Source organism: Plodia interpunctella, chromosome 4 (assembly GCF_027563975.2).
Source record: "Plodia interpunctella isolate USDA-ARS_2022_Savannah chromosome 4, ilPloInte3.2, whole genome shotgun sequence".
Classification (NCBI taxonomy): Eukaryota; Metazoa; Arthropoda; class Insecta; order Lepidoptera; family Pyralidae; genus Plodia; species Plodia interpunctella.
The window spans coordinates 8,623,320-8,646,646 of record NC_071297.1 but is presented as its reverse complement, the minus strand read 5'-3'; the positions used below and the strand labels follow the sequence as shown (position 1 = coordinate 8,646,646).

Here is a 23,327-nt window from a genome sequence, read left to right as displayed (position 1 = left end):
ACTCGTGAAAACATATATTTAGAAAAGTCCGCCTATGCTCCTTAGATAATAAGTTTTGTATTGTGGATGAGTCATGTTAATGGGCAATAAAGTTCAATTATTATTGTTATTTCTTATCAAATAAATCAGCTAGTTTCAATGTATTAAATACACTACATAGTATAAAACAAGAGTCGCTTCCAGCTGTCTGCCTGTCCCTTTGTATGCTTAGAACTATACTTAACTATGTTTTTGAAGCGGGTTTTTATAATAGATAGTGTGTTCTGAAGAAGCTCTTAGCCGAGCGAAGCCAGGAAGGGCCGGTAGTATATCAAGTAAGTTGGTAGGGTTGAGCATAGAGAGAAATGAAAGATGCATGCATGCATAATGAGTATGCAAATGTTAAATGTGCTAACCTGCTTCGTAAGTTGAATTAGACTGAATTGAATGATTTATACGTAACGTTACTGTTTGCTATGCTTTATCTCAGACGTTGCAATATTGTAGACGGCATATCAATAGTTTCTGGTATGGAACTCTGGCTTATAAATCCATTAATATATTAACTAGCGGATCGTCTCGGTTTCGCTCGGGGAAAAACATAATAAATTATACACTTAAAGCTTCCACAGGAATTACAATATCTCTTGGAGAAAACAGAGAGTAGCATTAGCGTGACAAACAAATATCATAGATAACTGTCGCATTTGTAAGATTGGTGGGATTGCATCCAATCAATGACATTACTGCGAGTAAAAACGGGAGAGGAAACTAGTCTTTTACAATTATTCTTAGAAAGTAAACCCGAAATTCGGGCAGCGGACTGAGGCAAGAATCAGTCTAGTGGATAAGATTTATACAAACTGCAAAATAGTTATAATACAGAAATATACATCACACGGAGATCAAATAGTTTTGCAAATCGTGTGAGTGATATTTTCATGATCAATAATCAAGTATCAAGAAAGTGATGAAAACGGATTTTAAACGAACTAAAACATTTTTTTGTCATTGCAATACCAAATAGAATAGTTAAAATTGGTTGATAAACACCCAGTGTTGTCAGCCAATAGGAGACAGCAAACAGCGCCATCATTAATGTTCATAATTTTCTTGACAGACTGCTATGTTTCAAAGTTTTGTCTGCTTCAAAATTCAGTTGCAAGATTCACCAAATAAACATAGTTACTTTCATGCATTGTATACTTACTATAAATATATAAATACATTGATTGGTTGCAGTGGCAAAAGGAAGGTGTTTCCGTTTATGTGTTCTCCGTTTATTACTAAAATACGTAGTATAGTTTGCAGTACAGTACAGTACCACCTTACCAACGAAGAACCAAGGTGGTGGATCACCTTACCAACTTTTTATCACAAGTTAAGGTTAAGTTTATAGGGTTGGCCCGACTGTACCTATACAGAAAATAATGTTAAAAAATCTTAAAGATATTTGGTAAAATAGGAACTGACGTCGTTTCCATTTCCATATGTCAAGTTAATCTGCATGAACTTTATTCGGTCGTGATATGGATAAATTTGCAATGATTTTAGCTATGTAGATTTGCCGCTGATACCTTGTTTCAAAGAGACCTATTCATGCAATTTTTTAATTTGTGGCAAGCCGAGCCCACGCTGCGCCTTAGCTTTTTATAATAGAAGGTAACCTTTAACTTCGGGAAAGTTTAATAAAAGTCGGAGAAGTGTCGTAAGTACTCTTAACTGTTGTTCTGTACCAAAAAGTGTCGTGATCCACCGACCGAATCGCAGACTTGGGGACTTGGAACGATATCATTTGGAGCATGAAAAAATGACGACCATTTAACTTTTGTTCTTTGTACAATCTGGACATTTATAAGGAAACCCGTTAAATTGTTTAGCAGTTTGTGATCTGAAGGGTCAAATCAAAAAGTTTCCAATTGAAATGTTGTTTTGTTTTATTCTTATTTTTTAGTTTTTTAACACGTGTTGGTGTTTACATTTTTAAGTATAGGTAGGTATATTCACGCGCTTTGGTTTTATCTTTTGGAATCAGTTTACCGCCTCTTATTTATATATCACACACCACTAAGATCAATACGACAAATATCATAATTATAATAGATAACTATAACACTCGAACTTTGATGTTAACATCAACTTGCGCAGAAAAACGAAAATTACGCCATTTTATTGGTGGCGCTCAGGTCAAAGTTCATTAGTGCAACCCATTTTCAATATCACAAATAATATTTTATTTCTAATTGCTTATGTCGACATGGTTAAAAGACAATAGTTTCAAGTTTCTTTGTTAGAGATGATCCTGACCCTCTCTTTGCCCAACTAGCAAACAGAGACATTGTTTACGTAAATTATTTCGTTCACTCGATCAGTGTTATCGCTTTGAGCAATCTACTGCGAGGATCCTTAATTTCCGGGAAAAGAAACTCGGCGTTATTTGAAACACGGACTTAGGGTCTTATTTAGAAAAGCTAGAATGGATAGAAGAATGAGAAATCATTTTGACTCGTATCAAATTCATACAAAGCTAAAGTGCGTTTTATTATACTGCCATTAAAGTTGGGAAAATCATTAAAGTTAATATTTTATGTTATGTAACTATGAAAAACTATTTGTTATTTCTATATTCTAACTTTATAAAAAAAGCTTTTATTTAGTTACTTTACTTGTAATTTACATTGTAATAAATGCTATGGAGTACAATTTACTATGTTGAATATTTTTTAGTTGTACTAATTTTCGTAATGAAAATTACTTGTTCAGTCCATTGAAACCAACTTTATTTCATAGTAGGAAGATCAACTCATAAAATAATTCCATCTGTGGGTGAATCTATCGTGTTTTTTAAATGCATCAAGCAGTGTGTGATATGTTTTCCTATTACTTCCGGCATTCGCTATCTTGTTCGTATATTTTATGAGCCAGTTGACAGGAAATTGAGTTTTTTATGTATCGACATAATTCAGGTAGATACGCTGAGTAGACTAGTTTGTTACACGTAAGATGATAAAGAAACAAAGTACTTTTAGAGAGCAATAGATAAACACGTCTTTTGACAGAACTTTTACGGGGTATAATAATTCAGGAGTATATATATATATAGTAGCTATATACTGCTTTATAGCCAGCCGGCTAAATGGTAGAATTGAGATTAAATCTGATAACTTGCTATGTGAAGATCTTATTCTTGATTACTTAAAAAGTAATCTGTGTGGGAGACGAAGCATCTGTCTCGTTCTATGTTTTTCTTTCATATATTCTCGTTTTATTTATATGGATTAAATAAATATGTTTAGGAATACCATACTTTGTTTATGGTTGGCCAAGTAACTAAATGATTGGCTGAATAATCAATTTGATCGTCGAATCAATCGAATCTTAAATTAGGAAACATTACAATAATTGGCAAGATCCATTAGTGAGATGGATTCGATCGTTCTGGCTATTGTTAATTTATTTCTAAAATAAGTGCAGAAAACTGCGAAAGGTCTTTAGTTATTTAGAAATAAATAAAAGTGTTTCATGCCAGTCGGGTGAAGAAGTGAAAAAAATACCGCACTTATTGTAAACGTCAATCGGGGGAATGGTCTGTGAAATAAGATTATTTTCATAAGCGAAGGCTAGCAACGTATCTATAGAATAAGTCCATCATACAGTTGACCGTGTACTTCAAGTTTCGCAACTCTGTCTATACTGTAAGGGATAAAATCTTGATATGTAAACATGAAAACACTATTTTACCTATCACCGTGTTGAGATGTCGCCTGCAGAAGAATAGCGACAGACATTTGTCTTTATCATAAATATTTTGTTATCTAAGCGACACAGTGCTGGAATTATTTATGTTCAGCATGTTGTGCTATCTGTCAGTCTGCTCTCAACTATCTGTGCAACCGAAGTATACTGTAAAAATTGAATATATCTTGCATGAATCTGACGTTTTTAAAAGTGAAAGTTTAAACGATTTACAGGCTATGTTCACAGACTTTAAATTGCTTCTATTTTACGAAGGGCGAATGCAGAAATATTATAGTATATTTTGAACCAAGCATGAATTATCGACAAAAAGTGTTACGGCATCAACAAATATGATATGTTCACAGGTGAATAATTTAACGGGATATACGATATCTTCCATACGATATATTTAAACTCCGACAAAACGAATTTATTTTAGCATATTTTAATATTCCAAAGATTTCTGGTTTCAGAGGGATTTCACAAAGGTAAATTGGTGAGGATTTTACAAAATTTTAATTTTTGATATGCTGAATGATTTATCAGTTCTAACGTGAATTTCACCTTCCGGGAATTCCAGGACAATAAAAAACTCTATGTGCTTTTCCAGGTTATATTACCCGTGTGCCAAATTTCATTAAAATCCGTTAAGTAGTTGCTGGCTATTTGGCTGGGTACATTAAATAATCAAACACCATAATTAAGTGTTACATTAGTTTTGTGACATCACGAGATCACTACGATACGATTTTTTTACATTAAAAAAAATCTGATTTTGAGCAATAAGAAAATAGCTAATTATACGGTAGAATTTATCGCTGAATGTTGGCCGTCAGCTCCTTTAATTTAGTATCATTTAGAGCTAGTTTCAATAATAGCATTTACTATACATTTCTAGTGACGTATTAGGAAGAAACGCCGAAAGAGACTCCAGTATATCTAGATTATTATTATTCTTAGGAGAGCGCACGTCGCACTTGGTCACGTCCCAACATAGATCCCGCAAATGGGCTGCTACGACCACGTCACAAGTAAATGGGAGATACACTATCTTTTGCCAATGTTAGCTACGAGTAGGTACTTTAGTAATTGCCGAAACTGACTTTTTCAAAACTTACTTCGTTTTTATGTGAATCGGCAACGCATAAGGCATATAAGGTATATTTTCCAGCTCACGTTAACTCTTTCTCTTTTCGTCTGAGCGTATTGCCGGTTTCTACCTTAGCTGTTAGCCCAGGGTCCGCTTTCCTACTTTTTTCTCTCTACTGTGCACGGTCACCGGCATCCACAGACGGTATCCCTAGTTGTCAGATGTCTATGACTATGACCATTTCCAACTCACGTAAACATTACGTATTAATAACTGAACTAATCGGTAGGAATCTTATTATTTACATTTGCATCTTCTTAATTCAAATATTTATAATGGACTATAAAAACTTTTTTTTAATTTTCTTTCAACATTCGAGTGTTTTTTTTTTGTTAAAACCAGTCTATCGCCAGCAGGCAGACAAAACTTCGCCGTGCGACAAGGGAGCATGAAATTGAAAAAGCCCGCTAATATCAGGAACGCTGGCCACCGTAGTTATTACGGGCAGAGTGGTAGCGACCACGCGATAACCAATTTTCGAGACTATAATTTTTTCCGGGTGTGGTAATATTTTATTCTTCGCGTCTCAAAGTTTTCGAAAGATTTATAGGTTCCTTTTTACTAAATTTAAAATATTAGCAGTTAGCTACTGAGATTGCATTTGTCTAACTTTGAAATATAAGAAAGAGAAAAATCTAATTACATAAGAGTTTTTTGTAGAGAAACGTGCGTATTATTTCGATTTTTTTACATAATATAGTATCTGAGGGCGAAGTGTGGGTTCGCATTTCACTTCTCACTATCGAATTTATTCGAAGTGAGACGCAGCGAACCAATCACATTGCGGTGTTGTTAATTGCGTCACAATGGCGCACTACGATTGGTTAGCTGCGTCTCACTGCGAATCGATTCGATAGTGAGGTGTAAATAGCAAAGTCGCACTACATGCGCATACTATATACTCGTATAAACGAATAAAAGAGATTGATTAATATATTTATATTGAAAACTTAACCCCCTTATTCACTTAAAGCCGATTTTAGTTAATAATATTTTGTTCGCTCACTATACAATATTAGCAAGTATTTAAAGCAAAACAGGTTTAATATTTGTATTATGAGGGTAAATGTGCTTTAAACTAGAATTTATTCGAAACATCTCAACAAACCGCCAACATTGCAATAAATCTCTGCAAGCGTGCAACATTCGAATTCAGAAGTTTGGGCGGTGTGAACTGCTGGTCAAACTTAAATGGAAAATCGGCTCGTGTTACACTGTGGAGTTTCTCTGAAATATGGCTTCGGTTGTCAATGCTCGAGAGATTTTTTTCATTTTATGATAGCTTCGGTTTGTTTAGAATGTCTGCTGGTTCCACGTTGGGATAAAGGCAAGGATGCAGCCTTCAAAAACGTTGTTGTCCTTTTTTGTGTTAGCGGTTGACAATTTTATCCATAGTAGATATCCGTGAAATTACCAAATTGTATTTTAGTTAGATGGTTTTTTTTTGTCATCAACAATGTTTTTAAACTTTTCCTTGAATTTTATTGTAACAGTTAACAAAATTAGGAAATGCCTGTTAGAAAATTGACTATAACTATACATTTGTTTATTATTTACAACCCTTTTGATTTGTAGCACCTATACATATAAGAACATTTTCATGAGACTGCGATAACTAAGTCAATGAATTGAACTATAGTATAATTTCGCTTCAAGAGGGTTAATTGAAATTAGTTTCAAGTCTCATTACTTCTATACGAGCTCATTTACTGCCCTTTGCTATTCGAATGTTAACCTTATTATTTATCGCAAAAGGGTGAATATTTAATGAACAGTTTAATATACAATTCCAACCTGAAAAGGGTCAGGGATTGCGATACATGTACAGATAATAAAGTTTTTAATTAGAAAGGGACGGAAATATATGGTTTATTTTGGGCAAAAAGCCGGAAATGTAATTCGTCAAGTCATGTAACTTTAACTTTTCATTTCGTCATGACTTTTATGCTTTAATTTAATGTTATGTTAATTTTGATGTCGCTTTATGCTAACAAAACATGTCTCGTGTTGTTTCTATTTTGATAATTTGTGTAAATGAGCTGTTACGTACACAGGAAATAATGGATAAACATGGCATTTGTAATGTTGTGTATTGTTTGCTATGTGTATTAAGGAGCCTTTACTTATATTAATTTTATACATTCTGTCTTTATGATTATTTTCTATATAATTTGTAACTGTCTCAGCAATGAGTATTAGAATAAGTAATAATATAAAAAAGAAAACTGTTCTAACGGCTACTTTTTATTTATTATTTCGTAATATAATTTAATTTTAATAAGTGTATTCATTAACAATGAGATTATGTATGCATAACAAAAGTAGATTGTTAATTTTTAAAAATTTCGCATATTCTGAATGTGAATGTTTCATCTCATCGCTAATTATATTAATATAATGTCAGTGAAAGTTTTTCATAGTTAAGTACTAGTGTAAAATACTCACCACTTTCTATATGATTATTAACTTATTAAAATTTCATTACATATTCCTTTCCTGGTAGAAAATGTATTAAGTACATACCTATCGTTTAGCCTTTAAAATTTCGTTCCAAATTGCGGCTTATGACACTAGCGGCAATCCCGACCAATCCTGGCCAATCTAGGTTTAGCTTTGATCTCTCCGGATTGCCTCCTACACTGGAATTTTAGCCGCAGTTAGAATTTAACGTTAGTCGAAATGGGAAAACGATAGACTTGCCAACCCAGTAATCTATTGTTAAATACAGCGCCAACGTTGGACTCGAAACTTTTTATCATACTTCCAGTAGTTTCATTAGGTATATCTAACTCATAATAAGATTCGGAATTCATTTGTACACAGAAATTGTTATGCCGGTTCATCGAAAAGGATTCGACATACATTGCTGGTTAGTCAATGCGGTAAATAAAAGCTCTCATACAAACTACTTAATGTTAATGCATTCGCGATATTCACGATAGCATGCTTGGTAATCATTACTGTTTAGATGTAGTTATGACATAACACTTACCTACCAAATAGTCCTGCAGTTTTGTAAATGATTCTAAATCTGAAAAAAAGAACAGTTATTTAAGTTTGTTATTTTGTTAAAATATCTATTTTTCCACATCGTTTATGGTTTGTAGAGAAAGATCCAAAACTCCTCAGCTTTCCGTCAATGAAAATCCAAAGTTATTTACTACCTGAACATAGACCACTTTAATAAATAACAGTTTCAATATATAAGTTTGTGCAATATTTGTGCTATAACAGTAAATTTAAAAGAGTCAAAATGTGTTCCGCGGAGGAAAACTAATAAAATAAATCTGAACGACAATATGCTAGCTCTTAGAAGAAAAATACATATTGGCTAAGGTAGGAAACGTCTTTTGCCTTTGGTAAAGGTTAGGGACTGTTTATTGAAATATTGAAAATAATATTTTCAGTGCCGGAACTTGATCAAACTAAAAGACAGACACTACAGAAATAGTATTTTTGCATGCGTACAAAATTCTGCTTAGTTATTATAATTTGTATGTAGTTACATATAAATTTGCGGCGCGCCAGGGCTTCGCTTTCATGGAAATTTCGGTTCCATATATTATAGGTTATATTTTGTCTGTTTCAGGTTATATATATGCTACCTACGACCTATGGACCTATGGACGTTTTCCGTTTCATTTACCATCAATTCATCTCTGTAGTTACTAGGGCAGTTATCTGGGGAATAAATGATTACGTTGACATGAAAAAATTTAACGAGAACAATTTTTTAAGCTCGAACAAATGCATGGTTAAACATATCGGGAGTACTCGAACAAATGAAAATACAGGATCCAAAAATTGATTGAAGCGCTATCCACATTTGATCAATTAATTAATTTCGTTGTCTGTCCACACGAGAGCGGAAAACAATTTGCGGCTCCCACGTCCAACAAAATGGAGGTAGATATTCCTCTCCTATATGGCAATGTGATGTGAATAGCTCCGATTTTAATGGTAGCTAAGGACTATAATTAAACTTTTCATAACTAAAAAGAAATTCTTTTTGTATCAAATGGAGCATGTTTAATTCCGTTCTTATGTTGATATATGGCAACACAATGAAAACAATACATGTTTCACGTTTCCCAACTGTACTCGTATTTACTTTGTAAGCAACTAAAATTAATTAAAGTAGCTTCGCGTGATTCAGAAATCTAAATTTAGGATATCCCTTTAAATGAGCAAAGTGACTGAGTTTTTGCCTGGGATGGCAGTTATTTCTTCTTGCCATCTGACTACTGGACGACCTCTCTTTCTACAGCGATCATTACTCTTGGAACCTCTACAGGCCAATAATTCCAATGCTACAAGAAAAAATAAGTACATAGTTAAAACATTTTTTCCATATCAATCAACTTTAATCACAACACGTTAACACTACGACCTCTAGTTAAGTTCATCGATTTATTGCAGTAAATTTAACATTTAAAGCAGTTTGTTTAATGTTCCTACACATATGTACGTATAGAAACATTAATCAAACTGGACTAAACTTTTTATGAATACACAATGAATGATTTAGTACAGTACCATCCGTATTATTTTACATATACAAAGTCCTCTGCCGCGTCTCTATCTGTATGATCGCAATAAACTCAAAAACTCATGGATTTTCTTGCTGTTTTCACCAATATATTGTGTGATTCCTAAGGCAAGCGAAACCTCCGGGCCGGTATACTATACATACAGCTATTTATACTATTTCGTACATGTTGTTTTCCAAAGGGATAAAGTATTTTAATTTGTCAATGTCGTTTATTGACATTAATATCCATTGCAATATTTTATCTACGTATTTTACAAGTGGAATATATAAAATGTTTTTTTTTGTCATATTTAATAAAAACACGAGCTCTTATGTTTTCTGAACCGCGATGATTATTTTTGAGTGTTATTATTTTTGAAAATAATAATGAGATGAAAAAAAATATGGAATCGAGCGGGAATTGAAGCCTTGTTATTGGTTATTTTTTATAGGTTCTGAAATAAATAACTTCTCTAGGCTTAATGCGAAATTAAATTGGATTTCAAGTATATCTAATACTCTACATATACTTAATATCTACACAAGCATATGCTTGTATAAGAGATATTAAAGGAAAATAATTATAGGTGTCTTGGTGGGATTAAGAGAAGCCAAAAAATATTTTGTAGAATCTTTGTCTATAGTTCTGTCTGTATGTTTGTTCGTCCATCACGCAAAATCTTCGTGTAGAATTGGATGTTTTTTCACAGTTATATAGCAGATAGGCTAACTTAAAATAAAGTAAAGGTTCAATCGCGATATGTTGCTTAGAAATGACAATAATAAGTTATGAGCTTATCGTGTTCACAAAAAAACTAATACAAATTCGCGGCAAAAGCTAGTATAAAATAAAAATATTTTAAATATCTGACGGTTTAGGCCTGCCCGCCACGCCACGCAAAGGATTAGATTTCTTAAAATTGCTACAAAGGCGAAGAGCTCGGATAAAGCTCACAAGGGAAGATAAATTCTCTGACATGGAGAAAAATAATGTTTTCTTTTTCTTAGCTATATTTTATCCGATATTTCACTTAACTGATTAATATTTTGATATCGAAACTAAATAAAACCTACAGTTTCTGTCGTTATTTATTGCCATATGTCGTAAAATGCTTTTTATTTGGATGTTGCTTCAATTTTACTCTTTTTCTCATTCTTGCGTGATCCCGATTGTTTTTTCGGTTATGACGCCTTGATAGGCATCTCTGATACTGATGACGAATTGCAAATTTGCACTGTTGCAATATCAGATAGGTTGTTTGGAATGATTAGCTGGTCCAGTTAATAAAGTATAAATATTACATTACAGAATCTCTAACGTCAATAGTTTTTAATTGCCAATATTATTTTTTTGTATAGTTATTTATGTACCTACTTTTTTATTTACTTACCTATGTATTATGTAAAACTTACTCGTAGGAAACTAAGCGCAAAGCTACTAGTAGTAGAAGTAGTTATAGAAGGAATTGAGATCATATACCTGCATATAAGTCGTTTAGTAAAAACATTTATTGATTTAGTAGTTTATTCAATGAGGTATCAAACAAATAACTTACTTTGGCATAACATTAGTTACGATACTTCCTAACTAATCTCATGCTAAAGTACTTAAGTCTTTTCATTGGTATCAATTTCACAGGTAAACAAGATCATGTGTTAGTGTGACACAGATGCAAATTCAGACAATAAACATTGTGATGAAGAGGTAAGCTTCCAGTAGCAAAGTTTACAGAGCTTTCCTAGCAAACACGACAAAGCTCGCTCGTGAGCTTAGAATAAAATAAAGGTTGTGTTGATAAAGCTGTGTATCTAAATGATTTATCAAAATAGTTTTTATATAATAGTAAATAATTAGAAAAGATAAGAATTCATTCTGTTTTCACTGTCGTAATCAACCAGCAACTGTATGTTATTTATGCTTGACCATTCACTTTATTATTATTACATTATTACTAGATATTTGCAATATTTTAATGTGATTCAAACCAATCATTCAGTCACCCTTGATCATTCAAACCAATTGTTTTAGCGGAAAACTACTAACTGTTGAACATTTAAAATAGCCATTTTTTATACTACCAAACGGGCATGCGGCCCACCAATGGTAAGTGGTTACCGCAACAGCAAAATAACATGCCGTATCTTTGTGACATTGAGAGTTTAGCCTGTAGTTACACTGCCTTCTCTCTCTTACACTGCCTTCTTCTCGGCGGCAAATGTATGAGAGTGAGGTACCCATGGACTAACACCAAAATGGACGCCTCAATGTGACCACGACTGCTCTGCCAAGAGCGAAATGACAGAGAAGAAGAAGAGGTACCAATGCAGAAGTACTTTGTACCAAGATCTACCTCTGATTTGTCTTCCAAATATGAATTTGGTGAAAATTTATTGAACGTTGGGTAAACTGTTGACCAATATAAATAAATCTTTATTTGTTTCTAAGCGTCTTGGCTCCAACCAAGCAACCCTTGTGTTTACGCTGCGAGTAGCACAGGTCGTTGCGCTACTATAAATACGGACAATAAACAGACGGCTAGACCATTAACCCTTCATGTACTACAACTATTTACAGTCATATATTTAGTAATGATCACGTATTTCCCGATAACCTTTAAATTTAAGCTTTAGATGCTATTTTAACTACAAAATGAAGATTAAAGGTAATATTCAAATGAAAAATCAATCATGCTACAGTTTTGAGATATCATTAAGAAGTTCAATCGAGCTAACTCCAAGTTGAGTAATGTTGACATCGTCATGGATTTCATATACATTATGCCTCTATATCTTTCTGATAATTATTTACCACCCAGTTTGCATATGCATTAATAATGGAAAGCTATACGTGGCCTTCGGGGTTCCTGATTATTGACTTTATCTACCCCGTTTAAAATAAAGACGTGATACTGTAGCTACAGGGCTTTATAACTTTTCATTTTTCACTCTCTTAATTTATTTTCTCTCTTAATTTCTTTTTTATTATAACCGAAAGTATGACCAAAAAGAAGTTAAACTATACAGCTGTAAAGTTTAACTTTTGATCAAACATATCTAAGAATCACCGCATAAAAATTAGCTATCAAATAAAAAAAACCGCATCCAAATCGGTTCACCCGTTGATGAGCTACGGTGCCACGTACACAGACAGATGATCAAACTTAAAATACCCCTCTTTTTGCGTTGGGGGTTAAAAAGTAGCGCGAAAAAAGGGAGGCCTATACCCAGCAGTGGGTTGACGTGGGTTGAAAATGATGATGATAATGACGTTAAACTAATTTTAGCGAAACGAAGTAGCCATTAATGTTCATGTGTCAAATGCCCTTATAATGATTATGATAACAGTGTGGAATCTAGCGACCCTCACTTGATTTGTATTTGAATGGAACAACGCCTTTGCAAGGATGTATAAATGCAAATTTAAGCTGACAAATATGTCCTGATTTTCAAAGGCTTTTGGACAAAGCGTTGTTTGTGTGGTATTGCAAAATTGAATGATTTGAATTTTTGTTCAATTATTTTGTCCTTATCAGTGACCTAAAAGAGATGTGGCAGAGTTTGATAATTGAAAATAAGAGTGAACCATTTTTAAAACGTTAATTTCGGTAGAATATGGAGTGGTCCTATTTTATTGGACCGGAAACAACTAAATTTTACTCGATCCAATGATCGAGTAAAATATTTGTATATCTAATTGATGCAGTCAATTATCTGCATCAGAACTCGTGGCCATGGGCTGCATGAGTAAAACTGATTCAGCTTCAGAGAACAAATCTCTTCCAGTAAACCGTGGAGTGATTTCCTGCTATTCAAGTTGGAATTCTATATTTATAACTACGTGGAAAGCTTGATATGCAACCGTAATGAAACTTCCCGAGCATGTCATAAAAGTATACGACGGCTTATGTAAATAGTTTTGGGAATTCACTTTTATTACAACATAATAAGGATATGTTCATGTATTCAGGGATATAAATTGTCGGTTGAATAGCTGTAAGAAGGTACAGCATGAGAACAGGAAAACAAAAACATAGATTTATACAAATTGGTCTAACAAATAACTATGGCGTTGCCATAACGAAAAGTAAAATTGCTTACTTTTGTTAAGAAGGTAGGCTTTGTTTGTAATAGATTAGACATATTGTAAATAGTAAAAAAAGGCGCCTTTAAAGACATCAATTACTAATAGTTTTTCTCAGACGCACGCACGCACTAGACCACGTGCGTGCGCATTATTTAGAGATTATGATTCGTTGGTTGTTCTTCTTTATATTTGTATTAGTGTAAGCGTTTTCTAGCATTTATTTAATATGTCGGTTTTATTATTGTTTGAATAATTTCTATTTGTAAATGGCTATTAGTTGCTTTTTTGTTATTACATTATCTGTTTACCCGATAATCTTCCATTCAAATAAATAAATAATATTTGGCGGATATCTTATCCAATATCTCTCTCCTCCTTGAGAACGTTGTTGTTGCCTATTAACCGCCATGCTTTGTATCCCTTAGTCGCCTCGTACGAAACTGAACAGGGTGGTCTTATTCCAGGAACCACATGACACAGTTCTTGTCCATAATTTATTTAGGTAACTTGTAAATGTTGTGCGTAAGATAAAATTTGTCACTAGATTGTCACAATTTTTATGTATTTCATATTAAAGTATTTGGGTAATATTAAATTTCGTGATATCAAACGATTCATTTGTTTATTACGTTGAAATATATTTATTTAAAAATGTAGATGTGATTTTCAACTTTTTAGTAATAATGATAATTCGATATATGTATGTATGTAACCAAATATATAGATATTTCAATACCTTCAATTATTTTTTCGTTGTAAGAATAGTTTATTTTCTTATCGAGGCAATTTTCTAAAGGCAGTGTCGTTTAATATAAAAATATAGTCAATTTCACGGTCCTAGTGAGGTCATAAATGATAAGTTACTGGAATAGGCCATTAGACGATGAGAATAAATGAAGAAATGTGCCAGCATTTTGCTTTGTTGTCTTTATGATTATAAAAGTGACAAATTCTTTTCTAAATGGCCTTGTTTAAATAAAAAAGCAATTATTTGAATCGTGACTCGTAACTCGTCGTTCTGCCTTAGAATAGAGCCACTCCACATCTACATCCTCCTATATGTTAGGCAACAATACTAATCCCAAGGAGAACAGATGTCAGTTGGGTGGCCGGCTGTAGGTAAAATACAGTTTGTATTTTTTGAGCCGATCCTGGGCTTTGCGGCGTCACGAGAGGCAAATAATATTTCAAGTAGGTAGGTGGGTACAATAGTAACAAATGTTTTTCAGTTCAATCAAGATTTCAATAATGTTAAAAATACTTGATGGAGAACAACTTTTTTTAGGGCGTCATTTATATATTTGCTATAGTTTAGCCATACCGTCATGGGTCTACATCAGGTGTTCCAGATCTTCAATTTTTATATCTCAACAGAAAATGCTCATCAGGCTGAAAAACTTTTATTAAGGCGTAATTTCTATATTTCCTATAGTTTAGCTGTACCATCATTGTTCTCCATCAGGTTTTAATATTACTTTAAAGAAATAAAATCTTTCCTTGTTATTATGAGCTAGTTAGATTAATGGTGAAATGAAATGGTTACTTTGGTTTTTCAGCTTATAGATAAGTCTATAAAATTCGTCTCGCTTACTCGAGTTTTGCTAAAAATAACGTGTGGGCGAAGTACGGGTTAGCATTTCACTTCTCAGCATCGAATCGATTCAAAGTGAGATGCAGCGAACCAATGACATTGCAGTGTGGTTGTCGTTGCGTCACAATAGCGCAATGTGATTGGTTCGCTGTGTCTCATTTCGAATCGATTCGATGGTGAGAAAGGAAATGCTAATTCTCACTTCGCCCATTGAAATCATTGCGGAATCTCGTATGGACTCGTCATTAAATCTATGTCGTATAAATCGTGAGGGTGCTCTCAGGTCAATATGTAACACATGAGGCAGTCATCGGCGCAGACTATCAAATGTCAGGAAGTCATATAAATCGCTGGGCGTAATGTTACCCACTCGATCCAAGAGAAAAATTACTCCTCGATGTGTCCCAGTTTCCTTCGGTCTTCGGTAAATCGCTTCTTTTTACTACACATTTTTTATGTTTTTACATTAATGAAATATAAATGAAAAAAAGTTTATCGTACTTAACCTTTTTTTTTCCTTTTATTTTGACAGAAATTTGTACTGGTTTCAGTTTGTAACAAAATGTGTGTAACCTCAGTCGAGGTGTCTATATAACCATGAATATATAATATTTTGATCATTATCTAGATGATTATTAAACTAGATATACTTTATATGCAAATTGCACTCCGTACATCTCTTACGAATCCAACGCATCTGGTTTGCCAACACGATAAATTAGAAAAAAAAAATAAACAAATAAATATATTAGGACAATATACACAGATTTAGCTAGCCTCAAAGTAAGTTCGAGACTTGTGTTATGGGATACTAACTCAACGATGCTATATTTTATAACATGTACATATATAGATAAACATACAAGACCCGGGCCAATCAGAAAGAGATCATTTTCCATCATGACCTGACCGGGGATCGAACCCGGGACCGATCGGTTCAGGGGCAAGCACTTTACCACTGGGCCACCGAGGTCGTCAATTACGAAAAGCTACTTATAATTTAAAAAATAGCTACTTCTAATTGTACACTTAATATTATACGTAGGCATAATAAGCGTTAAAAATATTAAAAGGGTTAATACGCTTATTAGCGAAGGAAGAAGGAAGTGCCTCTAAATAGAGTGTTCGAAGTCGATAAACTTCCTGTAACTATCAAAGAAACGTCATACTTTGTATTCATCGATGTAAGAAAGACGGCAAACAAAGGCTTGATATAAGATTGTCAATATCAGTAGCATCCCGCCCTCATTGGCCAAGCTTTTCAGAGCGTTGAAGCCTTGCAAACAAATTGGACGGATACATAGAACCGAGTGCGGCACGAGTGGGGTGGCCATACGTCTTGAATTACTCGGACATGTGCGTAAATAAGGCAATCTGATAAGAGATGACAATATGAGATATATGTGATGTGCACAATTCCACTGTGATATAAATATAAGAAAAGCCTACTTGTATTTGACAAAGATTATTTATTTGCAAAACCATGGGTAAACAGATTTTATAATGTGATTAATAAAATAACTTAATCCTACAATATTTCACCAGCTATAGATATGCAAATTTGAATGGAAGACACAAAAAAAAAACACTCTCACAAAAAAAACACAAGCCATATATTCAATGGGAAAATGTTACTTCTTATTTGTAGGTTTCTTCAGGTTACCTTTGTAACGATATACAGGTCTATGAGTTGAATTTGCTAGTAATTTATATATCCCATATAATTTTATTGGATGGCTTAAAACAGCCATCTAGCGGTTTTAAAAGACTTCGGAAATCAGAAAAATTCCTTTTTGTATTAATATTATTGAATTTAAAGTATTCTATACCACCCATACCGTACAATATATCTTCAAATTTTTACATTATTTTTAAATTTTTTACATATTTGAAATTGCAGTCAAATGAAATTATAATTTTTTTTTCAGGTGGTCACCCTAACACAGGGAGCGTTCGTTTGCTAACACTAGTGTAAATTGGAATCCCAGTGCAAAACCGATTGCCCGCTGCGATGTGCCTGGTCGCTGTTTCACATGAGTTGCACTGAATAAAACATTACACTCCGTTTTTTGGACAGTCGAGTAAAAAAACGAAACTCGGTATGTCTACGGATATGTTCGTCCAGTAGAGCATCTGACCTAAATCTCTTTTGTATACGAAAAATTTGTACGTAGAAAATTAAAAATAGAAGTAAAATCGCTGTATGTCTTCTTTGTGTAATATTTCTCTGAAAATTATTTTATGAGCATATAAATAAAGATCTGATATTCCGAAAAAGTTTTATATCATAACCATTTAATTCGCAACTATTTAAAATGAAATAAAAATATACAGATCGCGTCAATTTCAACTTTACCTATTTGATCTTTACGGAACATACTCATCCTGTTATTCATAAAATGGTAAAGCATACTTCAAGCTTTTGACATTATCACACATTACAAAATTTTGGCTGTTGTATCAGACTACTAAATACACGAAATATATCACGAAAGAATAATGTTTCTGCAAAGTATTACGATAAAACTGTATTATCTTTAGCAATATTTTATGAGTGCTTCATGTGCCTTCATATCCCCGCTCATAGTGCGGTAAAAAGATTATACTAAAGCTGTGCCATAACTCACTTTCCACATTACGCACGATAGTAACAAATAGGTTTTAAAATATAACAAAAAATTTGATCTGGGTCTTGGATGTTTATATACATTGTATAAGTACAATTTGTACTTTTAGCAGTTTTCTACACAATTTCTGTAATTAAGTGTTATGTTCCTACCTACTTGTTTAAAAATGGTGTTTAGTTAATTTATATAAAACCCAGTACTTCAGTTTCACATGAGATTGACAATTAGTCTTATATTTATATTTAAAAAAATAAAATAAAACTAATTGGCAATCTCATATGAAAATATTTTATGATCTGATTTTCTTCGCGAAAATGCGTCGGTAATTGAATATCACATATTTCAGGCTGTAGCGGCCCGTCCCGGCTTCCCTCGAGTAAAAATATAATAAATTATACTCCTAAACCTTCCTCAGGGATCACTCTATCTATTGGTGAAAATGTCATGAAAATTCGTGCAGTAGTTTTTATGTTTATCAAATCAAACAGACAGATGCGGTAGAGGACTTTGTTTTATAATATGTAATGATAAGGATAATATTATACTACCTTTAACCAAAGCTATGTAGTCATTGGTTACTTATCTTTCCAATAAATTTACAGGTATACACAGATACCAATCTTGTCCTTAATTTATATCATGAGATCGCAATTACATAGGATATACGCTATACGGCTACTGCGGACAGTGATAGCCGACCAATTAAACGTTCCAGATCGATGTAGGGCAAAGGTCTGATCTTTTTCAAAATGCCCAGTTCCTACGACACGTAGTGAAGTGTCCAGTATCTCTATGCTAGAGGAAGAAAAGACAGAGAGCGCCATAGAGACCGATTTTCTTAACCGTGCTTATGAAAACCAATAAACTCTTGATGCCTCGGTTTAAGTGTAATATCCAAGCATATTTAGTTGCTATTATACTACGATTTTAAAGCTTCATAATGACTATCTTGATGTTGTGTTGTATGTACAAATATATAGAGGAGGTTGACAACACCGTCGGTCTTTGGACTGGCGTCTATTTGGATTAATCGTATTCCGATAACTTGTGGTTTAGTTGTAAGCAATTAAACTTAGTGGGTTGGAGAAAGTAGTATTGCATTACACTGGATAAAGTTTTATTATATCCAGTATAATGCAATACAGCGAGAAGGTCATTGGCGCAGTGGTTAGCATGCTCGGCTCGTGATAGTGGCGGTTAAGACACTCTCATAATAATCGGTCATTGGATGGGTGACCAAAAATGTAATATATGGAGCTCCTCCGTGCTTCTGCTGGCGCGGATTTTTTGCAAACGAAACCCGACAATCCGCAATGGATCATGGCATACTCCTATCCATCCGTAAGGAAGGCTTGTGCTCCCGCTGTGGGGACATTTAAATGTTGATAATGATGATATTCAGTATTTATTCAAGATTATACAAACCAAAAAACTTTCATTCAATTAAAAATAATAATAACTTTTTTTACTGTTTTATTATTTGTATTTATTTTTCTTTATTGTGCAACGTGGACTAAATACCTAATGAGGATTACAAAAACCTATGCCTGTTATTAAAATTTGTGAGAACACTTTTAAAATAATCTAAAATTCAAATTCAAAAGAAAGAAGTAAGTTAAGTGTTCCACTGAAACTTTTTCAAATAACGGTTTTGTACCAGCCACTAACTCAATCTTGGCGAGAGCTCTCGACTCAAATAAGGCTAGTCATTTCATGGTAATTTAATTAACAAGGCACTTTGTTAATTAATTCCAGTGGGACAAAATCAGACGACATGAAAAACTCGAGGAACTTATGGATTTTTAATTATCCATATTCGAAGTAAGCTGCATCAGGAAAATATTTAGGAAACAATACTTCTGGTATCCAGAACAAACTAATTTTATTTACTTATCAAAAGGATGTAAATTTTCATTTTTGTACGGGTAAATTTAAACGTCTGTCACACATATTAAATGCATAACTCATAGACCACCGCTGGCTTCCAGTGAAGGAAAACATCTTGAGGAACACTGCATTCATGATTTATCAAAGTTGTGTGTGTTACATTCCACATCTTAACTTTGAGATTATTTTTATCACACTATTATTTATCATACTGTTATACCTATATACATATATATTGATATATATAAGAAATAACCATCATCAGTCAGTCAGTCATCCCGCCCATCCCACAGAGTTCAAATTTTCCGACGTTTCAGTTGCAATGAATTGTTGACAATTCATTATTATGATAAGATAACCGGTTAACTGCATAGATGTGATTGTTTTGTCAGGAGTTTAATGCAACAAGATCTGTCTGATAATAAATTTTGTGGTAAAAGTGACACATTTGTAAAATAACTTGTTCAAATTCGAATAATAACGGTGATCGTTAAAAAGCCATGACACACAGTTAGCCTCATTTAAATGATACATTCCGCCCCAACTGTCCTTGGGCATTTAGGAATTGAACGCAAAGTAATTTGTGATAAAAATGTTACAATAATGAGAGCCATTCTAATATTTTATTTAATAATTTACTACTAACCCATATCATTATTATTAACATTATAAAAGCGAAAGTTTGTATCATTTTACTTCTTCACGCTCAAACGGCCGGGCCAATTTTTATGAAATTTGGTATTGAGGTAGCGTATACAGTAGTCATCAAAAAGTCTGATGCTTTATAAAGCGACGGAAAACGGTGCTGTGCAAAATCACGGTAAGTATATTTTTCGAATAACTATGCGGGTGACGCCACAGGATGCAGCTAGTTGAATATAAATTAATACTATAGGTAATTTACTTAAATAAAGCCTCCAATTTGGTAAATAAAAAAGGAAAATCTAAACTCGGCGTAACGGGTCGTCAAAGGTCTTAACATAATGGCTCAGACAGCACTGCTTGCTAAGAGGATTGTCTCTGCCTTGATTGCTTTTTTGCCGATAGCTAAGGACAAGAAAATAGAAAAGCCAATGTTAATTTATAGAAAAGAAATATTTAGTAACTGTATATCGAAGTTGAGTAAGTAAAATGAAGCTATAGGTACTTCTAAATCTATAGTAAGTAGTTAATATTTAAAAATATTATAAAGTGGAAGTGATGGTAATCATCGAGAAAATATTTCATTAGTAGAAAGTTGCCTGATTCCAAGGGCAGCATAATATCAAGATTTGTTTTATCGGTATGCGATCCTCGACAATATTATAGCTACCTAGGTATTGACCTATATTGACTAAATAAGAAACTACCCTTCTAGGGATCTACGCGTTTACTTTCGTATTACGTCATAAGCGAGAAAATTCGCAGCAAAATTTTGTTCGGAGACAACGTTAATTAAGTTAAAGAGAATACGAAATATTTTATCAAAAATACCTCAATTTTGGATTTACAAAGTGGTGATGTAAGTATTAAGTGAATACAAATTTCTTAATATCTATTAAAGGTGCTTGTGTGTCTGGTAAAGTTTCACTTAAAGAAAACAGATATTGTATTCGAAGTTAAATTCTACCGTGCATTTAATGTTCTAATTACCAAATAATATAGGCCAATTTAATTAAGATGTAGGTGAGTCATATATTATATGTAGAAAGGTCCATTAGATGAGTATTGAGTTTTGGTATGTAGACAGTCAATTGAATAAGGATAATATTATAATATCCAGAACTGTACAGTACCCTTTGCTAGAACGCGATAGATTATCAAGCGATAACTGACAATGCATATTCCTAAATTAACATATGTTACATTTTTAGGAGAACCTCTAATATTACTAAACAAATAAAATAGGCATAAATGCAATGTTTACAAAATTGCAATGTTCATAAATGCATTGTACATCATTCGTGAAAGTTAAAAAAGACTGGAGAATTTATCGGCATATATTTCCTCGGCCGCACAAAAGGAAACCATTAAACTTTTCCGAGGGCATCTTAAATGCCACAAATATACTGTGTTGTATGAAAATAAACTGAAAATGAAACACAAAAGAAAATACGACGGTCAAAAACGTTCCCTGCAATTGTTTATTTTTTCGAACAAGCGTTGACCAAAGGTACAAATAAGGTATAAACAAGGTTTTTACAAGCTTTTATTTAACTTGCAATGTAATAACTATGTATGTCTGTCGTTATGTCACTATGTCTCTATATCCCTATGTCTCCGGGTGGAATCTTGCAACTCAAGTTTGAAGCAGATATCTTCAACCGATTGAGCTGAAATGTTGTATACACGTTTAGTTTGGATGATAATGATAAGCATGACCTAATGGTTTACCCAGAAACGACTCCAGACGAGGAAACTTCTCAACGGTTTACTGCACGCACATGTTTTTTGGTCACGAATTGAATTCAATAAGATCTAACTAACAATAATAAAAGCTTGTGTCAGAAATGTAAGTGAACCAACAATTACAATATTTTTTATTAAGCTTTATTGTTTGGATTTTGGCATTGAAAAGAATGGCTTGGATGGAGTTAGGGGGTTAAAAAAAAGTTCACGTAAAACATACTCTAAAACAAATCATTTTCTTCTAGCTAACCATTAGGAAAACCAGAGGCATATTGGACATAATACAAATCATATATCTGTGCTCTCAGACCAGCACAGAATGAAATTTTAGTAAAGGAACTATCTTTTTGCCACTAGGCAAAAGATATAAACGATTAGCAAATATTAAAACTACATTTACGCTTTAGCACTATAAAGTGCAGGTGGAGTGGGGGTGACTCCATAACTCTGTCACAAAATGCGATGTGGTCTGCGGTGCCGGAAAATATGTTCGCTTTTCTGTTGGTAGATATTACTTGAAATATTTTATCTACTTTTCGCATACTTTGAATATAGGAAATATAATCAAGTATCCGAATTATTTTTGATATTATAAAATAAATTTATTAGGATAAATTAAACAGATTGAGCTAGCCTCAAAGTAAGTTCGACTCTAGTGTTATGGGATGCGCGATACTGGCCACCACCCGGCCGCAATCCCCGCTTTTGATGACGTCACGGCTGTGCTCCGCCCACTTCCGGCTGTTTCTCAGCTAACTATATTTTATAACAAATACATATATAGATAAACATTATTTTTCATCATCGAACCCGGGACCTCTCAGTTCAGAGGCAAACACTTTACCACTGCGCTACCGAGGTCGTCGTATTATAGGATACTTCTTATCGTATATCTATATCTGTATCTTTGCTAAAAATCTAAATTTCATACTTGATCTGGCAGTTTTGCGCTGCCAGTGTTCTGGGTACATTGCCTCCCTGCGGAGTTTGAAAGATTATTTTTATTTATTATTGATGTTATTATATTTTATGTTTATGAAGTGTATACAAGAATATTGAAAACATCAAATATTGGAATTGCCTGATTCTGGATGGGTCAGATGAATTGCTCGTTATTAAAGTACCAGTAGCATAGATCGCTTTACGCCGGGCAAAACGCGTGGGCGTAAATGTATTTCGTATGGTTTACGCTCAAGTGTAAACATTCATGCCCGCGCGTAATCCCATCTCTGACCGGCAATCATCACGAGCGTAATTTTCATCAAAACTGAACGCTTGCAAAGCGATGGCCGCCGCTCCACTCAGAGCAGTTCGATTTGATTTCACTATTCAATCATTATTGCAATACAAAC

General features: G+C 33.6%; 1 protein-coding gene across 3 annotated transcripts in view; it reads right to left on the bottom strand.

The window, feature by feature from the left end:
• The window catches only part of LOC128669082 (CD151 antigen-like), a 130,235-nt gene that overhangs the window by 82,345 nt on the left and 24,563 nt on the right, over positions 1 to 23,327 (bottom strand). The window contains exon 2 of one of the 3 annotated variants that reach the window (XM_053743544.1): positions 7,860 to 7,898. The exons of 1 other annotated variant lie outside the window; for it this stretch is intronic. The gene's annotated coding sequence lies outside the window, so the exon portion shown is untranslated. The remainder of the gene's footprint in view (positions 1 to 7,859; positions 7,899 to 23,327) is intronic. One more of the 3 variants, XM_053743545.1, reaches the window with a different exon arrangement.